This window comes from Megascapheus bottae, chromosome 2 (assembly GCF_031878675.1).
Source record: "Megascapheus bottae isolate mThoBot1 chromosome 2, mThoBot2.hap1, whole genome shotgun sequence".
Lineage (NCBI taxonomy): Eukaryota > Metazoa > Chordata > Mammalia > Rodentia > Geomyidae > Megascapheus > Megascapheus bottae.
The window spans coordinates 94,531,438-94,557,470 of NC_143510.1; the positions used below are offsets into that span (position 1 = coordinate 94,531,438).

The following is a 26,033-nucleotide window of genomic DNA, read 5'->3' on the forward strand; positions in this document are numbered from 1 at the left end:
CGGGCGGGGCCTGGCCGGGGGCGGTGCGTGTCCGGGGGCGCGGCGGGCACGGGCGCGCGGGGCGGCGCCGGGCGAGGGGCTGGGCAGAGGCCGGGGCCGGCGGGCGGCGGGCGGAGGGGCGGAGGCGGCTGCTAGCGCCCCGCCCGGCGCCGCCTCCCTCGGCGCGCGCGCCCTGCGTCCGGGCAGGCGGAGGACCGCGGCCCCAGGTGCCCGGGGGCGGGCGGGCGCGCGCGGGGGTCGGGCGTCCCCTGCCCCGGGCCGGAGAGGAGGGGCTGGACGGCGCATGCGCGCGGCCGGGGGCGCGGAGCCGGACACCCGGGGCGCGGGGCGAGGGCGCACCCCGAGGGCTCCGCGGGTTCCCCGAGGCCCGCGGGGCTGTCCGGGCTCGGCCGCCCTCCGGGAGCGGGGCTCCGCTCAGCGCACGTCCGCAGCCGTCGGTGGGCTGGGGGCTCCGCAGAGGCCGCGGCCGAGGACCGCTGCGCTCGCGGGCAAGGACCGCAGGTGGCGACCCCGGGGCGCGTCCTTCCCAGGGCGCCGTGGAGTCGGTGTCTCCGGCGGGGGTCCCCGAGCCCGGCGGGGTCAGTGGCTCGCGGCCTCTGGGACGGGGACCCGGGACGGGAGAGCGTCCCGCGAGGGCCGGAGTCCCGCTGCTGGGCCGCTTTGAGAGCTGGTCCCACTTTGCGCCCTGGAGCGGTGGGTGACCTCGGGTGCCCAAGCAGGATTCACCTGGTAGGATGGCGACTCTACCATAGCCGCTTGATGTCCCTGTGTCCCCCCCCCCCCCCCCGCCCCGGCCCTCAGTGACAGTGGGTTGTACACAGGTCATCTCCCAGCCCGGGTCTCCTCGTCTGGGGCCCGAGCTGTGCTGGCAAGGGGTCTGAGGGCACCTGGGTGCGAATTCAAGTCTGGAGGGTTGGCTGGGCCCCACCAGGGACGAGCAAGCTCCTCTTTCTCTTTTCCTTCCTTCCTCCCTTCCTTCCTTCCTTCCTTCCTTCCTTCCTTCCTTCCTTCCTTCCTTCCTTCCCTCCCTCCCTCCCTTCCTTTCTTCCTTCCTTTCTTCCTTCCCTCCTCCCCTCCTCCCCTCCTTCCTTCTTTACTTCCTTTCCCTTCCCTCTTTCTTCCTTCTTTTCCTTCCTTCCTTTTTTTTTTTTTTAAGAGAATTACTCCAAACACTGAGATTACTTCCAAGAAAAATGCCACATTTGTATCAAGTCTGGGGCTTCACAGGGCACATGGGGGCTCTTGGGATTTACACAGCCCCACCCAGGACTGTGGACCAGCCCTTCCCCTCCTGGGGCTTGCTGGGGAGCTGGGCACAGGAGGAGGACACAGCTTTCTTAGGCACAACCTTTGTGACCTGAGGACATAGCTGCAGGCAACAGGACCATGGTGACTGTGCCGAGGTAGTGGAGAGTTGAGGGGCATCCAGAGAATGTATCCTAACCATTTCCTTCTCTGCCTTCCTACTGCCAAGGCTGAAGTTAAAGGTCCTGCCTGCCTTTCCGGTGAAGTGACAGTTTGTGACAAGACACTCTCAGAACCAAGACCTGTGGCCACAGGTAACTAGAAGGTTTGGTTTGCTGTATGCCAGGTTGGAATCTGTTCCAGGCTGACTTCCATTGCACTGCAGACTGGCAGCTGGGGGGTTAATGATTGCTTTGTGATGTCGTGTTCAGTCTGGGGTGCTTGGAAAGAGAGGTAACTGTGGATGGATCCGCTCTTCAGTTCTGGAAGTTGGGTACATTTTCCTGAGAACTTTCATTCTGACATGGCAGGCTGGCTCATGTGCTTTCATAACTCGAGAATGTGACTTCACATACAGATGACAATGGCCAGCAAAAAGCAGCCTGTGCCTCTTAGCTGTTTTCGTTTTGATTTGGTCATGCAGATAGCTGCTGAAATAGTAGCTGAGTTTCCAAACTGCCATCAGCAAGAGCAGGAATGGCCCCAAGAAACATCCATCCTTGCAAACTAATCACAGGGCCTGGCAAAAGAACATTAACAGTAGAACCCCGGTCCACCTTACCACTTCTCGAGAAACTAAGTTTTCTCTTCCTTTTCCTGGATCTTTAAGAATATGAAACATGTCCTCGTAAAATAGTTCTTTTTAACTAGCTTATGTTTCTCAGACTACTGTAACAGAGTTTTTTTAAAAGTTGCATGTGTGTATGTGACAGAAAGAAAAGACTAGTTGTTTTTAGATTCTTTTGTAATGTGTATTATTATGGTTCACCAAAAGCTTTCCATATAAATAAAATGTATTTCTGCTTTAGCACTTGCAATGTGTGTATAATATTCCATTGTGTTTAAGCACCATAATTATTAAGCCAACACACATGTATGTCATTCATTCTATACATATTTATTGAGTAATTGTGCCCGTGTATCTGCTCTTGGAGGTGATTTCCATCCCAGACTATAAAAAAAGAAACTTAATAATGGCTCCTGTTGTGGCAAAAGATTGAGGAGATGGCAGTGTGGGTGGGAAGTGATGTTTCTCAGGACACCCTACCTTTTGTGATTAGAGACCCGGCTTCTTTTTTACCTGCTGTGGTGAGTGCCCATGTCTTTATACTGCATATTCTTAGTATTTTCTAAAAAAGAAAAATTCATTAAGGTGCTTCTCTGCTTATTGTAAATAAATGTTAAACATGCCAGATTTTCTTCTCTCCTTTTGCTGTGGCAGTCTGTGTATGAATGGATGTGTTCTTAGTGACAGGTGGAAGAGAGTTGGAAGTGTCCAAGTTGGTTTTACGTTTATCTGTTTATCCTAATTCTGTGAGATGTTGCAGGGGCATATTAGGGGTAGGAGAGAAGGTATCTGTTGTTGGTGGTGGTTGTGTGTGGGGGTAGGCGTGTGTCCACCAGAGATTGAACTCAGGGCCTTGCAGTTCTGCGTGGCTTTCTCACTCAAGGCTGGCATTCTACCACGTAAGCCACACCTCCACTTTGGCTTTTCACTGTCTAATTGTAGAGGAGAATCTCACAGGCTTTTCTTCCTGGTTGTCTTCAACCGTTGACACTCAAGTCTCAGCCTCCTGAGTAGCTGACGGCTGACAGCTGGTGTGAGTCTCCAGCCTCTGGCTTGCTGAGTGTCTTACAGCAAAGCAATGTTTTCATGTCTTAGAAGAATCTGCACTGCACCCAGTGAAGGCTTCACATCTTGCTCCGCCAGCCCTTCATGGTAGCTTTGTAGTTGATCAGTACTACTTTTGAGGCAATGTACAGGGAAGAAAATATTTGAAAATCTTGCTTTGCATTATCACGACATTGTTATCTATTGATGAGGAGATTTGGGTTCTGGCTCCTTTTTCCTGCCGCCTGGCTTACGGGACTGGAGGCCTCTGTCCACTTCCCTAAGCTGCTATTTGGAAGCAGGTAAGGCAGGGCCTCGCCAGGCCACCTGGCTGCAATATGACTTTGAAGCAGTGGCACAAAGCACTGAGGCCATCCCGGAGGCCAGGAGAGGAGGCTAGCCCGCGCCGCCTGCATTCTCACCCGGCCCCGCCTGACGCCTGAGCTAGGCTCGCTCTCATCGTCTCAGACCCTCCAAAGGCCTCCAGAAAGAAACCCCCACTCGGTCCTTACACCTTTTGGTGTATCTTCATTCTCCAGTGGGTAAAGGAGTATTTTCTGGAGCAAGAATAAGATTGTCACCATTGGTTCCTGTTGGGTTTGGATGTATGCATAGCCCCAGGCTTTGGTGACAGGGTCCTGCCCAGTTCTTATTACTTGAGTGTGTCCAGGACACAGCCCCCCCTGTCTGGGCCAGTTGCTCTCCCACACTGGGGTGAGGCACTGTTTAGGCTCATGAGTCTCATTTCCCCAGAGTCTGACTGTTGTGTGACTACTGCCGCCAGGCCCACCCTGAACACCAAGGAGGGAATTGCAAATGCTCTGTGGAGTATGTAAATGATTAGCAGAATTCATCGTGTGTGTGTGTGTGTGTGTGTGTGTGTGTGTGTGTATGCACCGATAGTAGAGCCTGAAATCTGATCTTCATGTTTTCATGAAGATCATGTTCTCATGGCTTTTTCACTCAAGGCTGGCATTCTACCACTTGAAACACACCTCCACTTCTGGATTCTTTTCTGGTTCATTGGAGATAAAGAGTCTCATGGACTCTTCTGCCCAGGTTGGCTTTGAACCTTGATCCTCAGATCTCAGCTTCTTGATTAGCAAGGATTACAGGAGTGAGCCACCACTACCTGCCTAAACAGGCTCTTAATAAGATGGCTTAAAGGTCTATGGTTAAGTGAAATGATAAGACCATGGATTCAAGCGCCACACAATTGATTTAGATTTTGTGAGTTTAAGGGGTCACGATGCTGCTAAGAGCCTGGTCAAGTGTCCCAGGAGGAGCACCCCGGGACTGCTTTTATTTCTCTCAGTTTGAAGAGATTTGAGATAGAGGAGTGAGTTCACTTGCTTGGCAGGCACTCCGAGCTCAGAGGACTCAGGCTCGCCCTAGAAGAAGCGACTGAGTCCTCAGAGGCAGGAGCACAACCCAGTCTGCCTCGTTGTCTCAGAGGTTCTGAGGTTGGACAGGAAGAACTGGAGATTAGGATGGGGTCACGAACCCCGGGGAACCCCACACCACATACTCCCTCAGCCGCTTGTAACTGCACAAGTCTGAGCCTCCGTGATAAGCAGTCTGAGGTGGCACGTCACCTCAGCAGGAACACAGTTCCAGGGCTGTCTTAGAGGCTGGCACGTGCCTGTTGTGTTCCTGCCTGAAACTGCCAGCTTTGCCTGAGTATTCACTGAGGGGCTTTACTAGTCAAGTTGCACAATTCAATGACTGCAGACCTGGAGGTTCTGAAAGTGAGTGTTCTGCCCCCACCCGCGCTTCCATGTGGCATGCAGGCACTTTTACCAGAAGAAGCGATACCTTAGAGGCGTCCCTGGGCTCCTTTTATGAACAAAATGACATTGCTTAGGCAATAACAGTACAGCGTGCCGTTCCTGGTATCAGACTGAACCATTCAATACCTTCTAGACTCCAGTCTCATTTTCTCTATTATACAAGAGATTGCTGAGTTAGTGTCTTTTGTTTTTCAGCTGTGTCTGTGTGTCTGTGTCTGTGTGTTTGTGTATGTGTGGGCATGGGTGTACATGCATGCTGGCACTGGACCTTGAACCCAGGGCCTAGGCACTGTTCCTTAGCTTTTTTGCTCAAGGCTGGCTGGTCTTTTACCATTTGAGCCACAGCTTCACTTCTAGATTTTTGGTGGTTAATTAGCAATAAGAATCTCAAAGACTTTCCAGGCTGGCCTGGCACTGCAGTCTTCAAATCTCAGCCTGCTGAGTAGCTGGAATTAGAGCCATGAGCCACCAGCGTGGTCCACCCACCCGCTCCATTCTCTACTTAGATGAATATAAGCAAGACGGTGTTTCATGTCTAGGGTACAAGTCTAAGAGAAAGTAAATATTTAACCACGTCCAAGGGCAGCTGATAAGCTTAGTAGTAGAGGCCCTGACTTAGGTAACAGGAACCTAGAAGGAAGAGCATCCATGACTAACGTAGAAAAGAACACAGACCAAGGCAGGGTTTGGCTATCCTTGGGGAAGTGCCCGAATTCAGGCAGCCATAGGCTTTCTAGGAGGAGAAAGCACTTTCTAGCAGGTACTTCCAGAAGATTCCGGCTCAGTTATGCTATCAGGATTGCTTCAAGAGGAAGACCTTAGAAAGGCAAGGCTGAGTGATTACAAAGTTCACCTAGACCAGAGAGGCTTTTCATCGATGGGAACCTGAGTAGTAGCCCACGGCGTGGGGCTTGCCAGGTCACTGGAAGGGCTCCTCCTTCCTGTGGGTTTGGTGGAGGGAAGGGACCTTCTTTCTGGAGGGCCTGCACACATGCGCTTCCTGACCTGCTCGGTCTGCTGGGGACTCCAGGGCAGCCCTGCTTCCTCCATGTCCTGGGTTCCAGCCAGCCACAAGGCACCCCTGCACTGTCGTTGTCCTGTCCCTCTCTCTCTCCTCCCCCTCTCCCCTTTCACTGTCCATCTCCCCTTTCCCCTCCATCAGGGGATGGTGTGTCTTTTTCTGAGCAATGTGCCTTCGCCTCTCCCCTTAGCACTGCTGTCTGTCCCTTCCTGGGCTCCATGCCTGGCCCCAGCTGGCTGTGCTGGGAGGCAGAGGCAGCCCTCAGACTCAGATGGGTTCCTCAGTCAGGCTCTGCCTCAGTTTCCTTGTCTGTATGTGGGATGAATACCAGTGCTTTTCCTGCACCCTTCTAGCTAGAGGGTGTAAGAACTCTGGCTGTTGGAGCTTAACTCTCTCATTTCCTACTGTAAATCAGATATTGTTAGGAAAGTGTGACCACAACTCCCCAGGGGCTGCCATCCTCTGCACTGGACCCACCCACTTTTCCTTCTCTCATCCTCTACTCCTGTCACCTCAGCTTAAGCGTTCCTCCCCGCTGGCATCCGCTGCTGATGCAGGTACTGACAGAACACCTGGAGCTTGGCCTCCCCAGCACGCCTGCGTTGTGAGTTTGTTCCAGGAGAGGCTCGGTGATGGTGGCCTTGCTGGTAAGAGCCCACTAGGACATCTGAAGCTCCCACTTACCCCATCACTAGCTAGCAGGAGTGGCTCCAGGAGTGGCTTCTGCCCAGGTACTCCCTGCTTGATATCCCTTCAAGGCTTAAGCAAAGGCCACCTCTGTCATGAAGCCTTCCTGATCCTCCCCTGAGTCCACGTGGAAATTTTACCCATCCTGCCTGGCGCATCTCTGCATTGGCAAATTCTGCTTTCTCTCAGCTGTTCACGGAACACCTCAATCTTTATTCCTGAGTTCATGTCAGTAACTTTTGCATGTATGTGCTGTGGGCCAGCCACTGACCTGGATTCTGGGGAAGCCATGGGAAAATGGCAGGAGAGGGTTTATCCTCACCAGACGAGGAGTCAGACTGCGAGCCGTGGGGAGGGGAACCAGGATGGAGCTGCAATGGGACGGCCAGAATAGACAGCACTGAGGCGGCCAGGGGGTGTGCACAGGGGTGTAATGGTGAACCCCCACCCCAGCGTCCGCTCAGCGCATGTCTTATGTACTCGCATGTGCATGTGCGTCCTGGGGCTTGAACTCAGAGCCTGGGTGCTGCTGTCTCTGAGTTTTTCACTCAAAGCAAACATTGTACCACTTGAGCCACAGCTCCATTTCTGGCTTTTTTGCTGATTGAGTGGAGATGAGGGTCTCAGTGAATTTGCTGCCCAGGCTGGCTTTGAACCTTGATCCTCAGATTTCAGCCTCCCAAGTATCTGGGATTACAGGTGTGAGCCACTGTTAGCCAACTTCAGGGCACCTTATCCTTTAAAAACAACTCAGAATTTCTTTTCTTTTTTTAAATTATATTTTATTGTCGGGGTAATGTATAGAGGGGCTGCAATTACATTCCATAATGTCCAGCACTCCAAGAATGAATTGTTGAGAGCAGATCTGAACCTCAGAAATCTGACAGTTTGATATTTAACAAAGATACTTTCTCCATAAATTACCCAGTGAGGAGACTATAAGCACTAGGAACTCCTTTGAGGTTCTTATAAACAAAGCCCTTTGGTTCCCAGTACTTTTAATCTTTTAATTTTTAATTGCTATTATAAAGGTGATATACAGAGGAGTTACTGGTTCATATATTGGGTAATGAGTACATCTCTTTTTGGACAATGTCACTTTTTAATCTTTAAAAATACAGTATTCTGGGCTGGGAGCGTGGCCTAGTGGTAGAGTGCTTGCCTAGCATGCACAAAGCCTTGGGTTCAATTCCTTGGTACCACATACACAGAAAAATCTAGAAGTGGTGCTGTGGCTCAAGTGGTAGAGCTCTAGTCTTGAGAAAGCTCAAGGACAGTGCCTAGGTCCTGAGTTCAAGCTGCAGGACTAGCCAAAAAAATTAAAGTAAGAAGTAGAGTGGTGACTCAAAGTGATAGAACACTAATCTTGAGCAAAAGAGCTCAGGAACAGCACACAGGCTGTAAGTTCAAGTTCCCCCTTTTCCTCCCCCAAACACAAAAAAGAAGGAAAAAAATTACAGTATACTGAATGAGTCTCAGTTTTTTTTATCTTTTGAAAAAAAAAAACCCTGTGCATTTACAGTTGATAGTAAGAGAGTTGTTGGTGTTCCATTTTTAAGTTAAAAGTTATGGAACAATTGTGATTTATCATTGGTTATTAAAATTACTTCACACAGCTTCTGCTTGCATGAGGTTTCTTGTGGTCTTTTGCTCTTCTCTGGTCAAACACATCAAGCTGTGTAGAAATGACCATGCCAAGGAGCAGGCAAGTGTGCAACAAGAGTGACTTGGAACTGCAGAAATAGGAGTTGGTGGTTCCAGTCCCATAGGATTCTAATTTAAGACTTCTGAGACTCAGACATGAAAATGACCTTGGTATAGTCGAGGAGGTGAAAAGCAATGCTGCACGTCCTGGTAAAACACTGGAAATTATCCTTCTCTCAGGGACATTGACTTGAAAATAACCAAGTGTAAAGCATATGCTAAAAATGCAAAACAGAAACCCTCTATTCTGTAGATGCTGTAAAAGCAGAATACAGTCCACTGAAGAGTTGTAAGACAGACCAAGGGCACAGAAGGATGGAAAGGCACACAGGAAAGAAGTAATATGCTTCCTCCACTCATGAAACTGGGCTCCTCAGAGGAGGAGAAAGAAGGGACTGAAGACTTCTAGAGAAGCTATGCAGATGAGATCCAGTGCTCATGAGGACCAGAACCCACGAGTGCAAGAGTCCAAGATTATGTAAAAAAAAAAAATCCATACCTAGATGCAGCATAGGAAATCATCCAAAAAACAAAGACTAAGAGATTGTCATAAAAGAAGCAAGAGGTAGCAATGCCAGTGGCTCATACCTACAATCCTAGCCACTCAAGAGGCTGCAATCAGAGATGGCAGTTTAGAGCCAGCCTGGGTGGAAAAGTCCATGAGACACGGTCTCCAAAATAGCCAGCAAAAAGCCAGGACAGAGACATAACTCAAGTGGCACAGCACCAGCCAAGCAAGCAAGCCAAAGAATCATGAGGTCTGATGTCAAAATCTAGAACTGGAAGAAGAGAGAGACAGAGACAGAGACAGAGGAAAAAGGAGGAGGAGCTAAGAGGAGCTAGAGGTGAAAGGAAAGATTTTACGTTCAGAAGAACAACACCTGAGAGCAAATTTCTGAACAAAAGCAACGAATCTTCAGCGTGCTAAAATTCAGAAAATTTTTTAGGAATGGAAGGTTCCTTTTAGTGATCATCAAAATTCTGAAATGCTAAGTGACGCTGTGGCTCAAGGGGTAGGACAATAGCCTTAAGCAGAGGAGCTCAAGGACAACGCCCAGGCCCAGACTTCAAGCCCTACAACCAGAAAAAAATATATATATATACATATATCTATACATATATATATTGCTTAGGAATGAGCTGCGTGAGCCCTATACATTGAAATGTATAGAAAACTTCTATAAAGAAATGAATTTTTTAGAGAAATGAATTAGAAGTCGTGTTGCCAAGATGGCAGTTCTGAAGCTGGGTGTGGTGGCACCTACCTGTAAGCTCAGCACTTGGGATGCTGTGGTAAGAGGATTGGAAGGCCAGCCTGGGCTAAAATAGTATATGGTCAGTACAATCAAATTTGATCTCTTAAATATTCAAATGCATAAACTATAAGAGAAAAAGTAAACAAATTGGCCATCAAATGACACTGAAAAAAATAAAGTCAAGTCATAGACTTGAAGAAAATGTATCTATCTGACAGAAGTCATATCTACACTATATAAAGAGGTCTTACAATTCAATAATAGCCCAAACAACTCAATTTAAAGTGGGAACAAAGAGGCCAGATGTGGTATGCATGCCTGTAATCTCAGCTACTCAGGAGACTAGAATCACCCCGTCTGAGGCCGGCCCAGGTAAAAGATAACCTACTTAAAAATCAAGCTGAGAGCAGAAGGCCTGGCGGAAGTGGCTCATGTGGTCCACCACGTGCCTATCGAGTGTAAGCGCCTGACTTCAACCCTCAGAACCACAAAGTGGGTGGCAGGGCCTGGAATTAACTCATAGACAAAGCACGTGCTGCTTATGCCAGTACTGGGGCTCGAACTCAGGGCCTCTTGCTATGGCCTGGCTTTCCCACTCAAGGCTGGCACTCTAGACCTCCACTTCCAACGTTTTGCTCTTTAAATGGGCGGCAAACAAGCACTTGCAAAACTGTTTAGCACCAGCTCTGTAAGGAAATGCAGTTCACCAGCTCACAGTTCACAGTGGAGGAGTCGTGATGCCACCAGCACAGCTGGGCTGACAGGTTGTGTGTGTGTGTGTGTGGAGACAGAGACAGAGGGAGACAGAGAGAGACAAAGAGAGACAGAGAGAATCGGCAGGAGTCCTTAGTTGCTGTGGAAGCCTGGAGGTGGCTGCCACTGGAGAAAAGGGTTGGTAAATGGTACCAGTTACCTCACCCCGTGCTTGAGAGGGCTCTGTATACTGAATCTCCGTAATTCTATGATATTACTGATGGAGTCAGTGGCAAATCAGTGGTTTCCAGGACCTGGCGTGAAGGAGGGAGGCGTAAGTAAAGCCCAGGGCTCTTTCCAGGCAGGAGACCACTTGGTGTTATACTGTAATGGTGAGACTTGCCTGTCTGTACGTTTGTCGCAAAATAACCCAGGTGTAGTGGCTTATGCAGAATCCCACCCAGTCCTCTGGGAAAAAAATTCTGTGAGACTTCCATCTCAACAGAAAAAGTTACATGTTGCTAGCCGGGCACAGTGGCTCACGCCTGTCATCCTAGCTACTCAGGAGGCTGAGAGCTGAGGATCGCTGTTCAAAGCCAGCCCGGGCACTAAAACGTCCATGAGATTCTTATCTTCAATTAACCACCAGAAAACAGAAGCGGTGCTGTGGCTCAAGGGGTAGGGTGGTAGCCTCGAGCTGAAGAGCTCAGGGACAGTGCCCAGGCCCAGAGTTCATGTCCCACAACCCCAAAATAAATTGCATATGGTAGTTAGTACATGTTTCTCATCCCATTCCGGCTGTGGAAAAGTGTAAATAGGAGGACTGTTGTCCAGGCTAGCTTGAGCAGAAAGCAAGATCCCATCTCAATAGTAATCAGAGCAAAAAGAGCTCAGGAAGTAGAGTACATAGCAAGTGTGAAACCCAGAGTTTAAACCACCCCAATGTCACCAACACAATGACAAAAGGTAAGCTCAGGAAGAGTAAGCCCTAATGAAAGCTAGGGGGTTGGGTAGTAATTATTGGGAGTAGCAACAATGTATCACACCAATGCAAGATGTTAGCAACTGGGGAAAGTGAATGTGGAGGAGGGCTGGCAGGGACACTGGAAACTTTGCTCAATTTTTTTTTGCCAGTCCTGGGCCTTGAACTCAGGGCCTGAGCACTCTCCTCGGGCTTTCTCAACACTAGCGCTCTACCACTTGAGCCACAGCACCACTTCTGCCTTTTTCCATGTATGTGGTACCGAGGAATTGAACACGGGTCCTCGTGCATGCTAGGCAAGCACTCTACCACTAGCCCACACTCCCGACCCCTCTGCTCAGTTTTTCTATAAACCTTAAACTATTCTATAATAATGGTCTATTAGTTAAGTAAATTAAAAATGTATTTATCTAGGGATAGATTTTACAAAGATATGAGAGGCCTGTACTAAGAAATGTGATGGCAGTGCTGGGGGAAGTGAAATCCAAGACCCATGAGCAGATGATGTTCCATGTTCATGGAAGAGCCTGTACCTCCAGGTACCCTTGGGAGGTGCCGTGGCTCTGACACCAGACGCACGCCATGCAGGTGTCCCAGCGATGCTTACTTGAACATGCAAGCAGGCACTGACGGCTCATAGCTGTCATCCCAGCGACTCCGGAGGCTGAGAGATCAGAGGGTTGTGGTTTAAAGCCAGCCTGGGCAGAAAACGCCGTGAGACTCTCATCTCTAATAAGTCAGCAAAAGGTTGGAAGAGGAGCTACAGCTCAAGTGGTAAAGCACCAACCTTGAGCCTAAAAGCTAAGGAAGAACACCTCAGCCCTGAGGTCAAACCATACTGCCCGGAGGACGAAAAACAGTGCACAGCCCAGTGCTAATGACAATTTCAGTGACTGAAATTGTCCTCCCTCCAGAAGTTCCAGAATGCACTCTTAGCAGAAAAATAGCATGTTCCTCTGTGGGGTGTGTGTGTGTGTGTGTGTGTGTGTGTGTGTGTGTGTGTGTGTGTGCGCGCGCATGCATGCGTGCGCGTGCACGCTCATGCATGTGTGTTTAGGGGCAGGGGGCTGGGCTTGGGCTTGAAGTCAAGGCCTGAGAGCCATCTCTGAGCTTTTTTGCTCAAGGCTAATTAGAGGGAAGAGTCTCATGGAGTTTTCTGCCCTGGCTGACTTTGAACTGCGATCCTCCAGTGTCAGCCTCCTGAGTAGGTAGGATTATGGACGTTAGATCCCTCCCAGTTCCTGACACTTTGAGTGCAAGCTGCCCCTCCTCTCTCTGTGAGGACACAGTTTGTCTGAGGTCAGCTCCGTCTGTCCCTCAGCTCTGGCATCCTGCTGGGCGGCAGTAAGAGCAGGCATCTCCCAGGCCAAGTGCACAGGAGCACATGGCATGGTACAGAGAGGCCTGGGTGCTGAGGTCAGGGCATGCTCTGGTAAGGTGGTGGCTGGCCCTGTGGAAGGCCCAGCAGGGAAATATAACTGGAGAAAGGATATAAGGTCCAGAGAGGGGTAGTCACCACAGAGGCCATTCTGGGGCCCCTGGTTTGTACTCTGAGAGTGGCCCGGGATGGAATGGAGCTCTGGTTCAGCTGCCAAGAAGAACTCTCTGGCTATTTTCAGGGCCACTGTAGCCAAGGGGACTTATAGAGGGCTCTGACTTTAGATCCAACCGTTCACTGGACAGCTGCAGGACCTCGAGCGACACCTGCCCTTCGTCTGTTTCCTTACGGCAGACACTGGTCCCCAGGCTCAGGCCATTCCACGGTGTCTGATTGCAGGGATGAGATGATCAGAGCCCCTCCCTTAGCACAGTGAACCTGGTCAACCATGCCTGAGACACTTGGGGGAGGGAGTGGGTCCAGAAGGGGGAAGGGGATCGTATGCCGATGATGGGTTGGATGTAAGTCATCTAAAGAGAAATCAGAGCCAACAGCAAGCCAGGCCCTGGTGACTCACGCCTGTAATCCTCGCTTCTCAGGAGGCTGAGGTCTGAAGATTGAGGATCAAAGCCAGTGGGGGGGGGGGTGGTTCCCCTGAAACTCTTCGTTTCTTCTCTTCTCTTCTCTTTCTCTCTCTCTTTCTTTCTTGTTTTTGTTTTTTTGATCCAAGACTGGGACTCACACCTGATGCTTTTCCTCGCTGGCTAGCACTCTACCAACTGAGCCATACCTCCAACCTCAAATCCCTTTATCTACAGTAACCAGCATAAAGTCAGAGTGGAGCTGTCGCTCAAGTGGTAGAGTGGCATTCTTGAGTGAAAAATTTCAGGGAGAGAATGAGCCCCTGAGTTTTAAGTCTACCAGCACGCACACACACACACACGCACACACACACGCACACACACACACGCACACACACAGACAAACAAGGCATATTGTTCACAGGACTGTGATCCTCGACTTTGCGTGAACATCAACGACCAAGGTCACAGCAGGCCTGGTGGGTCCATAGCCCTGTTAGCAGCAGGACCTCCAGGTGCACGTGGCAAGGCGAGCCACAGCACTTCCACGGGCTGCTGTGTAGGTCTTGTCTTGTGATCCACATGGTCCAGAATGTTAGCCCAGAAACACTACTGTCGCCGGCTCGGGTTGCGTGAAGAAACCCTTAGCTGGTTTCCTGTCCTTCTTGTTTTTAAGCAGAGACCTGCTTTATTGCAGAAAAATCCCTGGTTTTCTTCAGTCGATTGCTTCTGTGCTCTCGGTGTTGTCACTTTCCATCTCATTTGTCTGGGTGTTTTGGTAGAGTTGGTCCCTGGTAGGAGGCCTGGGTTATCTGCTGCTGTTCATGGGCAGAGCTGGCAGCAGTGGAGACAGGCAGAATAATTCTGCACCTATACTCTTCCTGCCTGTCCTGTCACATGGGAATGGAAGCTATGTGGCTCTGGGAACTGCTAGTTCCAAACAGGAAAGCCTTGTCCACACTTCCAGCTGGCAGAGGGACAAAGCAGGGTGGCAGGTGTGAGCGGCCACAGGCCTCAGAAAGGCGGCAGACACCTCCCAGTGGAAGTCCTCAGTTCCCGCTGTGCACAAGCTGTCACTGCCCATGTGTGAGCACCCTGTCCACGGGAGGCCGGCCAGGTGGCATTCCTTAAGATCAGTGTTATCAGAGAAAGCACACGCAGTGCAGGTGTTCCTGCAGAAAGGAGAAAGAAAGGAGAAGGCCATCCCGGGCCCAAAGCTGTCTCTGGGCCTGAAGGAAGAATGAGTGTCCACCCCACCCACCGTGTGACTGGCTCTGATTGCAGTCTGTGTCCTTGTTAAATTGTCTGTGAGTGTTCCGTGGTGTGTAGGAGGTAGAACTGTGTCAGAACTTGCAGGGATGGAGGACCCTGCTCCCTTCCCCCCCACACACTGTTCGTGTGCCTTGGCAGAGGGAAAGCAAGCAGCCATGCTGCGAATCCCACAGCAGAACTTCCCATGTGCCTTGGATGCACCTTGGGTTTCTCTTCGTTTCTTGTTTGTTTGTTAGTGCAGGTCCTGGGGCTCCGGGGCTGGGTGCTGTCCCTGAGCTTTTTTGTTTTCCTGCTGGTCAGCTCTCCGCCTCCTGAGCAGCTAGGATTCCAGGCGTGAGCCACCGGCCCGGCTGGGTGTATGTATTTGTTGCAGGGGCAGCATGGGGCTTGAGCTGCGGAATGGGCACTTGTTACACAGGCGCTGGGCCACCCGAGCCCTACCTGCAAGCCTTTGTTGTACTGGTTATTCAGGAGAGAGTCTTGCTCTATACATATGGCCATACTCATATTTGCTCTTCCCTTTGTGGCAGGGATGGCAGATTGGCAGATGTGCCACTGCACCCAGACATTGGTGGAGATGGAGTCTTTCAAACTTAAAAAAATAAATAAATCCAAGGGAGCCAGGAGTTTGGCCTAGTGGTAGAATGCTTGCCTAGCATGCACTGAGATCCAGGTTCGATTCCTCAGTACCACATACATAGAAAAAACCCAGAAGTGGTGCTGTGGCTCAAGTAGAGCCCCAAGAGTGGCAAAAATAAAATCCAGACTATCCTTGTACTGAAATCCCCTGCTGTCTACCTCTTCCTTCCAAGTGGTTAGAATTACAGGCCCAAACCACCAGTGCCCTTCTAGACTGAAGATGGACATTCACAGCAGTAAACTTTTTTTGTGCCAGTCCTGGGCTTGAGCTCAGTGCCTGAGCCCTGTCCTTGGACTTTCTCAAGGCCAGAGCTCCACCACTTGAGCCTCAGCACCACTTCCTGTTTTTTTCTATGTATGTGGTATTGAGGAATGGAACCTGGGTCTTCGTGCATGCTAAGCAAGCACTCTACCACTAGGGCAAACTCCCGGCCCAGCACTAAACTTTTATATGAGTGAAACAAAGAACTCAAGCTAGTGAACTTAAGAGCTTAGAAAAAGATGAGTAAGTTAAACCTAATTATATATAAAGCAGAATCACGGTAGATATAAATGATTAGCATACCTGCGAAAATAGTAGAGGGAAATCAAGAAAAAGCAAAACTGCTTTTCTGAGAACATATAAACTGACCTACTTCTAGCCAAGCTGATCTAGAAAAAGAAAGGAGGAAGGGAAGGAGTGATGGAGGAAGGAAGGAAGGAAGGAAGGAAGGAAGGAAGGAAGGAAGGTAGGAAGGAAGGAAGGAGGGAGGGAGGGAAGAAAGGAAGGAGGGAAGGGGAAGGAAGGAGGAAGGAGGAAGGAAAGAAAAGATGGGAGGAAGGAAGAAAGAAAGAAAAGGAAGAAGGGGAGGAAGAAGGAAAGGAGAAAAGGAAGGGAGGGAAAGACACAAATTGCCAATATCTGTATGACAGCAGAGTCATCAGCACAGATCATGCAGATAACAAAAGGGTGATGATGGAATCGTATGAACACACTCAGATAAACCTGACAGCTCAGCTGGAATGGAGAAATGACTTGAACTGCCCAGATTCAAGAAAAATAGATCATATTAATGGCCCTAAATCTGTTCAAAGTTTCATTTAAAACCTCACACAGAAATTCCAGGCTTAGATAGCTTCACTGAAATTTCTAACAAATGTCTGAGGGGAAAACAGAATTGGGACCCCACAAAAGCTTCCAGAAATAAGGACGTGGTACTGTGTCCCTTCTTTCTGTGAATCCAGCAGCAGTCAGATCACAGAATCAGACAAAGGCACTCATTACAAGTAAAGGAAACTGAAGGCCACTTTACTCTGTGAACCTAGTTGCAAATTTCTATTAAAACAGGGCATTGAATTCAACAATTTATTAAAAAGAGTATAGCTCGGGGCCAGGAGTTTGGCCTGGAAGTGGTGCTGTGGCTCAAATGCTAGAGCACTAGCCTTGAGTATAAGAGGCTCGGAGACAGTATCCAGTCCCTGAGTTCAAGCCCTAGGACTGGAAGTGTCACTTTGAGTTCCCCCCCCTTGTATAACTAATTAAAAAATAATGTCACTCACTATATTAACAGGTTTAAAAAGGAATACTGACTGAGCATGTCAGTAGATTAGAAAATAAAGCAGTTGTTAAAAATTCCACACATTTTTATAAACAACTGTTTTGGGGGCCGGGAGTTTGGCCTAGTGGTAGAGTGCTTGATTCCTCGGTACCACATACATAGAAAAAAGCCAGAAATGGTGCTGAGGCTCAAGTGGTAGAGCTCTAGCCTTGAGAAAGTCCAAGGACAGTGCTCAGGCCCTGAGCTCAAGCCCAGGACTGGCAAAATAAATAAAATACATACATACATACATACATACATACATACATACATACATACATACATACAACTGTTTTTGTTAGGCGGTGGTGGTTCAAGCTTATAATCCTAGCTACTTAGGAGAATGAGATCTGAGGATCATGGTTCAAAACCAGCAGAAAAGTCTTTAAGAAGCTTATCTCCAGTTAACCACCAAAAAAACCAGAAGTAGAGCTGTGGCTCAAATGGTAGGGAACTAGCTCTGAGCAAAAAAAAAAAAAAAAAAAAAAAAAAAAAAAAAGTCAGGGGCAGTGCCCAGGCCAGAGTTCAAGCCCCAGGACTGGCACCAACTAACTAACTAAATTAATAAATAGAAGAATCCAACTAGCTTTTGACAAAGTCACAAAGGCAGCTTAGTGCAGAAAGAACAATCTTTCCCACAAAAGCTGGCAGCGTGGGGGTTGCCCCAGGTCCCAGGTGAGCTCTCATCTCTTCTTCATACCAGGGCACAAAAAAGTTAATTCTGAGTAGAGTCTGCATCTGAGCATAAAACTTAAAATGACAGAACTTGTAGGAAAAAGAAAAACGCATGCAAAAGGCCTCAGAGACATGAGATGGAAAATGCCACTCATAAATAATAAATGGGTAGTTCTATGAGAATGAAAGCACCAGATACAGGCTGGGAAGAAATCTGTGGTGCTTCATGGCAAGGCACAGCCCAGAAGGAACTCTCAAAGCCAACCTGGAAGGAAATGCCAATTGCCAGGCTCCAGCCTGAGCAGTGAGCTCGGTTAGAAGGGGCAGAGCGAGGAAGACTGACCACACCAGATGCTGGGGAGGGGAGGGAGGGCTGAAACTCTGAAACCCTACGGGGGAAAGACGGAGTGATACAGACACCTGTACCATCTAGCAGCCCTACCCTCAGGTACTGAACCCAGAGCAAAGAAGGCACGGTTCATACCGAGCAAGGCAGTGCTGCCAGCTGCTGTGTAACAGCTAGGGGTCCCCATGGGACCAACACTGGAATGAGCCCTCCAGTGGCGACCATCCCTACAATGGACTATGACATGGTAATTAAACAGAAAGACATGATTATCTGCCCCTCCGCAGGAGTGACTCTTGAAATAATTGTGTCAAATGAAATAAGCTGGAATTGTGTTATATGGTCCTATTGGTATGATTCCATAGTGACAGAAAGCAGATGGGAGAGGCCCGGGCATGGGGGGCCCAAGGGACCAGGCAGGTTCACCATCTTGACTGGAGTGTGCTTAGGTAAAACACAGCTAAACCTGTGCTTTACACAGGTGCAGACCGGTATGTGACAATGACATCACATGACAGTAAGGTTATTCTTGGCATGAAAATAGACACATACTGGGGGCTCACAGCTGTAATCCTAACTACTCAGGAGGCTGAGATCTTGAGGATCCGTTTAAACTAAGCTAACCCAGGAAGAAAAGTCTGTGAAACTCTCATCTCCAGTTTACCAGCAAGAAGACCAAAAAAAAAAAAAAAAACCAAAAACCAGAAATGGAGGTATGACTCAAGTGGTCAAGAGGTATGACTCACCAGCTTTCCACGAAAGGCTAAGTGACAGAGTGTGAGGCCCTGAGTTCAAGCTCTAGGACTGGCATAAAAAGAAAAGAAGATTGACTCATAATAAGTACAGGAACTAGGAAAGAAAATAGGGACAAAAACATGAGAAAGGGTAGCAATGTTTGTGAAGTAATGCAACTTCTATCTGGTGAATATAATGTAACCCTTCTATTAATTGCAATAAAAATATATTAAAAAAATAAGTACAGGAACTGTGGGGGATCAAACTCAAGTGCCTGTAGGCAGGCACTAAGGACTGCGGAATGAGTAGGAAAATCTCCATGAATAGGCCATACGAGCCAAGTGAACTCGTCACTAAACTTGACTGAAAACAAAGGGAGAATCTCAGGAGCTCAGCAGGCGCCTGCCTTTAACACAGATAAGCCGGGAAGGAAATGTACCCAAGTGACCTCCTGGTCTCCAGGCCTGGGAATCGCAGCTGGGGTGTCGGGGAGCTGTTCCTCCAGAGGTCAGAGGTGGAGGTCAGGAGCAGAGCTCTCTGTGCCCTGGTCGTGTGACGTCGTGACCTCGCTGCACTTCACTTTCCTCCCTGGAACGTAAGCCCAGCGATCGCGCCAGCCCAGAGGCTGGGTGATGGGGTAGACGATGTCAGGAGGTACAGTGGCACTCTGTGGCACCACCAGCAAAAACACGGCCTCCATCCCCAGTGCCAGCAATAGTGCCATCACATCTCTTCTTTCTGGCAATGTTGGGTCTGGTGATGACAAACGAAGGCTGATTCGTCCTCAGAGGAAATGCGCACCTTCACCCCTGAACCCTGGATGTCTAGAAAACCATGTTCACTGATAATTACCCAACAGGTGGAGATTCCAGCTGTCACAGAAGGGAGCCAGGGACCCTGTGGAAATGCTGCTAGCTGTATTGGGTTGGAACTTGGAGACACACTTGCTAGACATGTGCTCTCCCGCTTGAGCCATACCCCAGCCCCTGGTTGCTTTAGCTCCTTTTCAGATAGAGCTGCCTGCTGTTTTATTATTATTTATTTATCCTAAACCCAAGACGGCTTCAGACTGTGATCCTCGTTCTCCATACTTCCTGCATAGCTTGGGGTTACAGATACACACCACTGCACCAGCTGGCTTATGGAGATGGAGGCTCATTGTTCTACCTGAGACAGCCCAAACTGAGATTCTCTGGATCTCTGTGTCGCATGCAATGGGGATGACAGGCTGGTGTGAGCCTCCAGGCCCATCCCTGGACGTGGGTTCCTCCAGCATTTTTGTGTTTTCTTGTATGTTACCGTGGAGAGATTCCATCATTTTCTGCTATTTGATTTTAGCATGTGGCATGCCTCTTTCCTCTCGGAAGGCTTTGAGGGTCTTGCTTGGTCACAGCCTGTGCTGGAATCTCCCTGGAGGCCTTGCTGGGTCTGCATTCCTCCAGTCTGCCGAGACCCGGCTGGACCAGTAAGGGGATTCCAGGCCTCCTGTCTGGGAAGTTTCCTTGGAGTCCCAGTGGATGGTGCCTGCCACTCTGTCTCTGCCTCTCCCTCTGGAATGAGACCTGGTCTGGGCCTGCCTTACTGTAATCTCGTATTTTCTATTGCTTGATACGCTCTACAAGCCTATCTTCCAATCAAGTTTAAGACCATATTTTCCATGTGCTCTTAAAGGCAGAGACTTTTTTTTTTTTAATCTGAAGTCTGGGCCTGGGCGCTGTCCCTGACCTTTCAGCTTTGAGGCTAGCACCCTGCTCCTTGAGCACAGCACCACTTCTGGTTTTCTGGTAGTTAATTGGAGGTAAGAGTCTCATAGTCTTTTGTGCCCAGGCTCACTTGAACCTCAGTCCTCAGATCTCAGCCTCCTGAGTAGCTAGGATGACAGGTGTGAGCCATGGGCACCTGGATCCATGAGACTTTCTTGTTTGGGTTTTTTTAAACTGTATTTTTTTTGTGTTTTCTTTTTTGGTACTGGGGATCGAACCCAGGATGTTGCGCTTGCTAGGCAAGTGTACAAGTGTATTGCCACTGAGCTACATCCTAGCCCTCCATGAGACTCTATTTCCAGTTAACCAGCAAAAAGTGGGCTGGAGGCATGGCCTCAGAGCCTTGCTGGTGGCCTCACTCCATGGGGCTGCCTTTGAGCTCTAGTTTCTCTGTGAGTGCTGTAAGATTCATAATGTATCTGCCTGGTTCAGTACAGTTCCATGTGGGACGATATCCCTCAGGACTGCAGGCTATGAGCGGCCGTCTTTCTGCGTGGATGGTTCCTTGGTCTGGGAAGCTCCTTTGAGTCGGGGCTTCCACGGAATTGGCCTCTAGAAGTTTAGGACAGGATGGGCAGGGGGACTTTTCTTCCCTCACAGTGGCTCATGCTGTGCCCGGGTCTGAGTCCTCACACAGCCCCCACGTCTTGGCTGCCTTGGCTGAGGAGGTCTTGCACCTCCGAGATGTTGCTTTTGGGGACTTAGGGGACATGCACCATTGGCCTCACCGGAACTTCTCAGAAGAGGGAACAGTGAGCCAGACACAGTGCGTGTTTCGTCGTGGTTGGGAGCTCACACCTGTCATCCTACCTACATGGAAGACGGCGACTGGGGGGATAACAGTTCCAAGCCCAGCCAGGCAAAAGTTTACAACATGCCATGTCAGTGGAAGAAGGTGGCACAGGCCCGCCATCCAAGCTCCTATGGGAAGCCTGCACCCAGGGTAAAAAGCAGTACTCTGCCTCAAAATGACCAGTGCAAAAAAGGGTTCAATGGCCCAGCATCTGCCTAGCAAGCCCTGAGTTCAAATCCCAGGACCTCAGAGACAAACCGCAGGCAGACAGACAGACAGACAGACAGACAACGCTGGGCCTTCATGTCTCTTAAAGGCCTTGAACACTGGTTTGGAACTCCTTGGTCATCCCTCGTGTATCTGCCCGGAAAGAGCTCTTCTCTCCATGTCCTGATGCCATTTCATCTGCCATTTACCTGAGTCAGGGCAGACATCCTTCTAGGCTCCACCCCAAATGCCTGAGGCCACCAGCTTTGCCTCCCACCTCCCGCTCGCTGTCTCTGCAGTTGGAGGAAGAGATACCTTCTCCAGGAGGGCCACTGCTTCTGGCCTTGTTTTCTTTGTTTCCCACCCTGCCTTTGGGCGCTCCTGATGCGGATTCCTGAGTGAAGTAAATGTCCCCAAATGTGGCGTGCCAAGCCCCCACACAGCCCCTGACCCATCCTGCTCCTGCCAGCGCTGCCCTGCTGCGCTACCCTGCAATGGCCACAGATTCTCACCTTCCCACCGGCACAAGTCATGGCACCTAACTCAACTAGCAGGGACGGATGGAGGAGGTCTTGTGGGTCCCACACTCATCCTCCTGGGACACTGCTGCCTCCTGAAGAAACTATGTCCATGGAAAGATGGTGAGAGAGGGCCAGCCAGGCGCCAGTGCCCGCCTCCCAGGTGTTGGAAGGCACCGGGTGACCAGGGCACTGCCCTCGCCAGCCTGGACCAGCAGAAGACTGGCTGGCGGAAACTTTCCCACAGAACTGGGAACAGATCGGGTGATTGTGGTTTTGCGCTGCTGGGTTTGAGGATGTTGGTTGAGCAATCTCTCACAGGTGACACAACTCTTAGAGGAGACTTTCCAGCCCATTTTGCCAGTGATGTTCTAGCCACGCACATGAATGTGCCAGGCCCTTTCCCCTCATTTCTGCCAAGTCTTCCACCGGATCTCTGGTTGCTGTGTGGGCGTCTTCTTTGTGTCCCTTCTTTCAGCGACTGCCTGGCCCTCTGGGATGCCGCACCTGCCACACTGCCTTTACCACCGCTTGCTGACTTGTGCCTCGTACTTTCTCCAGAGGTAAGTCTCCTGCCTCTCGGAGCCCCTGCCCTTTTCTCCTCAGTGCATGGGCCCCAGGAGAGCCACCATGTCTTGCCACTGGAGACACTACAGGCAAGCACATGTGGCTGTCCTGGATGGTATGCTCTCAGCTACTAGGTGAACAGATAGACTGACAGACAGTACTTTGCCACTGTCTCTTCTTCCTGCCAGTCTTGCTGATCCTTCTCAGGGCTCTGGTCTGTGGGTCCCTTCAAAGCTTAGTTGGGCTCGCTGTCTTTGGTCTCCACGTTTAGTTCAGGCGAATACTTGTCTGTGTTTCACGAACTTCATAGTCATCTGTCCCCAAAGGGGCCATCAGTGAAGTTGATAAAGCCCGTCCTTGTAAACGCTGCCTCCCCAGGAGGGCACCTAGGCCCTTGTTCTGGAATGCCCCCTCGCTGGGTGGCAGGATGCAGATAGCTGGCTGTGTCACTGGCAGCTGTCTAGATGGCCCCAGTGCTCTCTCCGTGGCCGCACGCAGTCTACCCAGATCAAAGCTGAATGGCAAGTCCACACATCAGTTCAGTGGACTTCCTGATTCCGTGGCGGCTGCTCAGCGTACTGGCGTTGGATGCCACACACACGAAGGGTATCTCCACGGACTGCTGTGCTTTGTCTCGCACCACCTTCTCCAGAGGCAAAGTGATGCTGAGAACAGTAACTACACATTTGCAGAAGAGGAAAAGGAAGTGCTTCGTTCAAACTGGAGGCAAGCAGACTGGTCGCACAGGGAAAGCTGGTGCACAGCGAGCTCAGAGGTGCTGTCCTCGGACACGGGTGGGGCACCCTGGAGTGTCTCAAAGCTAAAGTGGTGGAGCTTCACAGCTTCTCTCCGTGCCACATTGGGAAAGCAATTCTTTAGATTACAAAATCCCAAGTTTCATGCCTTTGGCGGTGTTGGGAAAGAACTAGAAGTCCCGTTTAACCCTAGGTGCTGTGCAAACCATTAGTTATGGATTTACCTCGGTTCGCTAAAATCCCTAGCACCTGTGTCTCTTCATGTCTGCCTTCTGCCCTTACTGTTTTCCATGCGTTTCTGGGCATTTTCGACAGCGCCCGTTGGCACGTTAGTCATTGCAGCAATGGCTAATCCGTTTCGGTGAACGCTCGGTACGAGGTGAAGGTACAGAGTGCTTCCTAGCCTTTTTGTTTATTTGCTTATTCTGAAATGTGATAGTTCGTTGCCCAACAAACTGAGCCAAAGACTTCATTCTACCTATGAACTATAAAGTGTACACCTGCAGATTCTGACAAGATGGTAGAAAAGAGAAAGACCATGGCCTGGTGGCTGACGGCCTGTGGGGCACAATGCTGCTGACTTCCACTCTTTGCTAATGCACCGTGACTCGCCTTTAAACCGCTGCCATAAATCCAGTCCACCTTCCTGCAGGAAAAAAGCAGTTGAAGAGACTTCCAGTCACCCATTGCTGCCATGAGGGTTGTTATAGAGAAGTACAGGGGAGAAGGGTTAAGCCCCCAGTGCCTGTAGTTAGCCATGCTTTGTCTGGACTCTCCAGTGCACATCCACCTGCTTTTCCCCCCTCCCTGGGCTTCTGGTAACCAGTATAAAGAACTGTCTGCGTGGACGTGGCAGTGTCAGGCTTCCTAGTGTTGAAGAAATGATTTAGGAAGTGACTTCTGGATCCAAGAAATCCTGTGGATAGCGGAGGGGTTGTATGTGCCGAGGAAATGCCATGAGGAAACCGGGTATAATTAACACATGCAGGCAAGGTAAATGGGCTCTGCTGCAGAGGTGGGTGCTGGCTGCCCTGGAGGCGAGCGCTCACAGCCCAGCGTCCAGCTGCCAAACACTCAGCCTAGCAGAAGAGATATGCAGGAAGTTACATCTCCCAACTTGCTGGGGATACACCAGCACAGAAGTCCCAGTGATTTCACTCAGTAAACGCTCATCCTGCCACGAGCAACTCACCTTAGCCTAATCTTCTGAACAGGCATGAAGCTAAGACTTGGCAATGCGTTATTAAAAGCTGGCGTATGGAAGGTTATCAATAAATGCTAGATTCCTCCGGCATTCTCTCCCATCCCAGCATAGAGCAGTCAGAATTCTATGCCTATTTATTCTTTTTCCTTCCTTCCTTCTCTCCTTCCTTCAGTCCTTCCTTTTGTGTGCATGCAGGTGCGTGCGTGCGTGCGTGCGTGTGTGTGTGTGTGTGTGTGTGTGTGTGTGTGTGTGTGTGTATGCACATGTGTGTGTACCAGTACTGGGGCTTTAACTTGGGGCCTAGTTTTTTTCCCTCAAGGCTGGCACTCTACCACTGTGCCATGAGCCATAGCCCACGTCCATCTTTTTTTTTTTTTTGGTTAACTGGAGATAAGTCTCATGGCATCTCCTGCTCAGCCTAGCTTTGAACCACAATCCTCAGATCTCAGCTCCCTGAGTCGGGAAGATTACAGGTATAAGTCACTGGTGCCCAGCTTGATTCCTTTTTATTGAATGTTCTGGCGTTTCATTTAATGGTCTAGGGTTTCTACTTCTTAGTTCCCCAAGGAATAGTTTCAGTGACAAATGTTCAGTTACTAAGAACTGAAAACAGTTTCAGAGTGAGATGAGAGCTTCAAAGAAAGGGGTCCCACCTTGTTCCTGCTTATCTCTGGGGCATTTGGGGCATAGGGCCCCACAACTGGCTGCCAGTCAGTGGCATGGCTTGTAGGTATTGGGTAAAGCAATAAGGGCTTGCCCTATCCAGAAGCTTCTAGATGGGGAAGAATCTGAAGCTTGAGCCTGTTGGGAAGCAGAGGGCATGCAGGCTGGGGTGTGCCTGGGTGACCTCTGCTATCTCTCTGGGGGACTCAGTCAAAGGGAAGCCTTCTTATCTGTAGTGGGGGAAAGAGAAGGCCAATTCACTAGTAATCACAGACAGCCCATCCCTTCGGCCAGAGTTCAAGCCAGGATTGCCTCACTCTGTTGGGGGGTCCGTTTGTTTAGCTCCTGAATGGCAAGCCCAGCTTGCCTAAGTAAATCTCGTGATGCTTTCAAAACAACCAAAAAGGAAAATGATAAGAACCCCAGATACTCTGAGGTAATGGAAGTGGCCCCTGGATCCCTCTGGGCCTGAGGCTCCTGCCCACCAGGCCAGAGCGCTCTGCCTCCAGGTGCGTTTGTAACTGAGTCATAGAATTCGTGGCCACAGCCACATCTGTCTCCTGACCTCTAGTTAGTTGCTTTCATGAACATGAACTTTATGGCTGATAGAGTTCATCACGGTGGCTTTTGAGCTTTTGGTTCATGGTAGTATATAATAACAACAATAATAATAAATTGCATCTTGCTCATTACCCCACCATCTTGCTTGCCACTTGAAATCTTCTTTCTGAGATAATACAGAATAAAATATGATAGAACGAAGGAGCTGGGCCAGGCACTGGTGGCTCCTGCTTGTAATCCTAGCTCCTTAGGAAGCTGAGATCTGACGACGGTGATTTGAAGTTAGCCTGGGCAGAAAAATCTGGAAAACTCTTACTCTAGTTAACCACCAGAAAACTGAAAGTGAAGCTGTTTCTCCAAGTAGTAGAGTGCTAGTGGAGCACAGATGCTCAGAACAGTAACCGCGTGATCAGGCCCTGAGTTCAAACCCCGTAATCAACCCAAAAAAAGAAAAAAAAAAAAGGAGGAGCTATGACTGAGGCTCCAGTGCATAGCTCATAGTCAACATGTGCAAGGTTCTGAGTTCAATCCCCACAACCAGCCCTTCACAAAACAAACCAAAATGCGCAGACTTCTACAGTGTCGTACAC

At 49.7% G+C, this 26,033-nt stretch overlaps 1 protein-coding gene across 2 annotated transcripts in view; it reads left to right on the forward strand.

Annotated features, from left to right (window-relative positions):
- Positions 1 to 664: 664 nt before the first annotated feature.
- The window catches only part of Ppara (peroxisome proliferator activated receptor alpha), a 41,853-nt gene continuing 16,484 nt past the window's right edge, over positions 665 to 26,033 (forward strand). The window contains exons 1-2 of one of the 2 annotated variants that reach the window (XM_090328889.1): positions 665 to 729; positions 1,475 to 1,559. The gene's annotated coding sequence lies outside the window, so the exon portion shown is untranslated. Of the gene's footprint in view, positions 730 to 1,474; positions 1,560 to 22,179; positions 22,257 to 26,033 lie in introns of those variants that run through there. The other variant, XM_090328890.1, reaches the window with a different exon arrangement.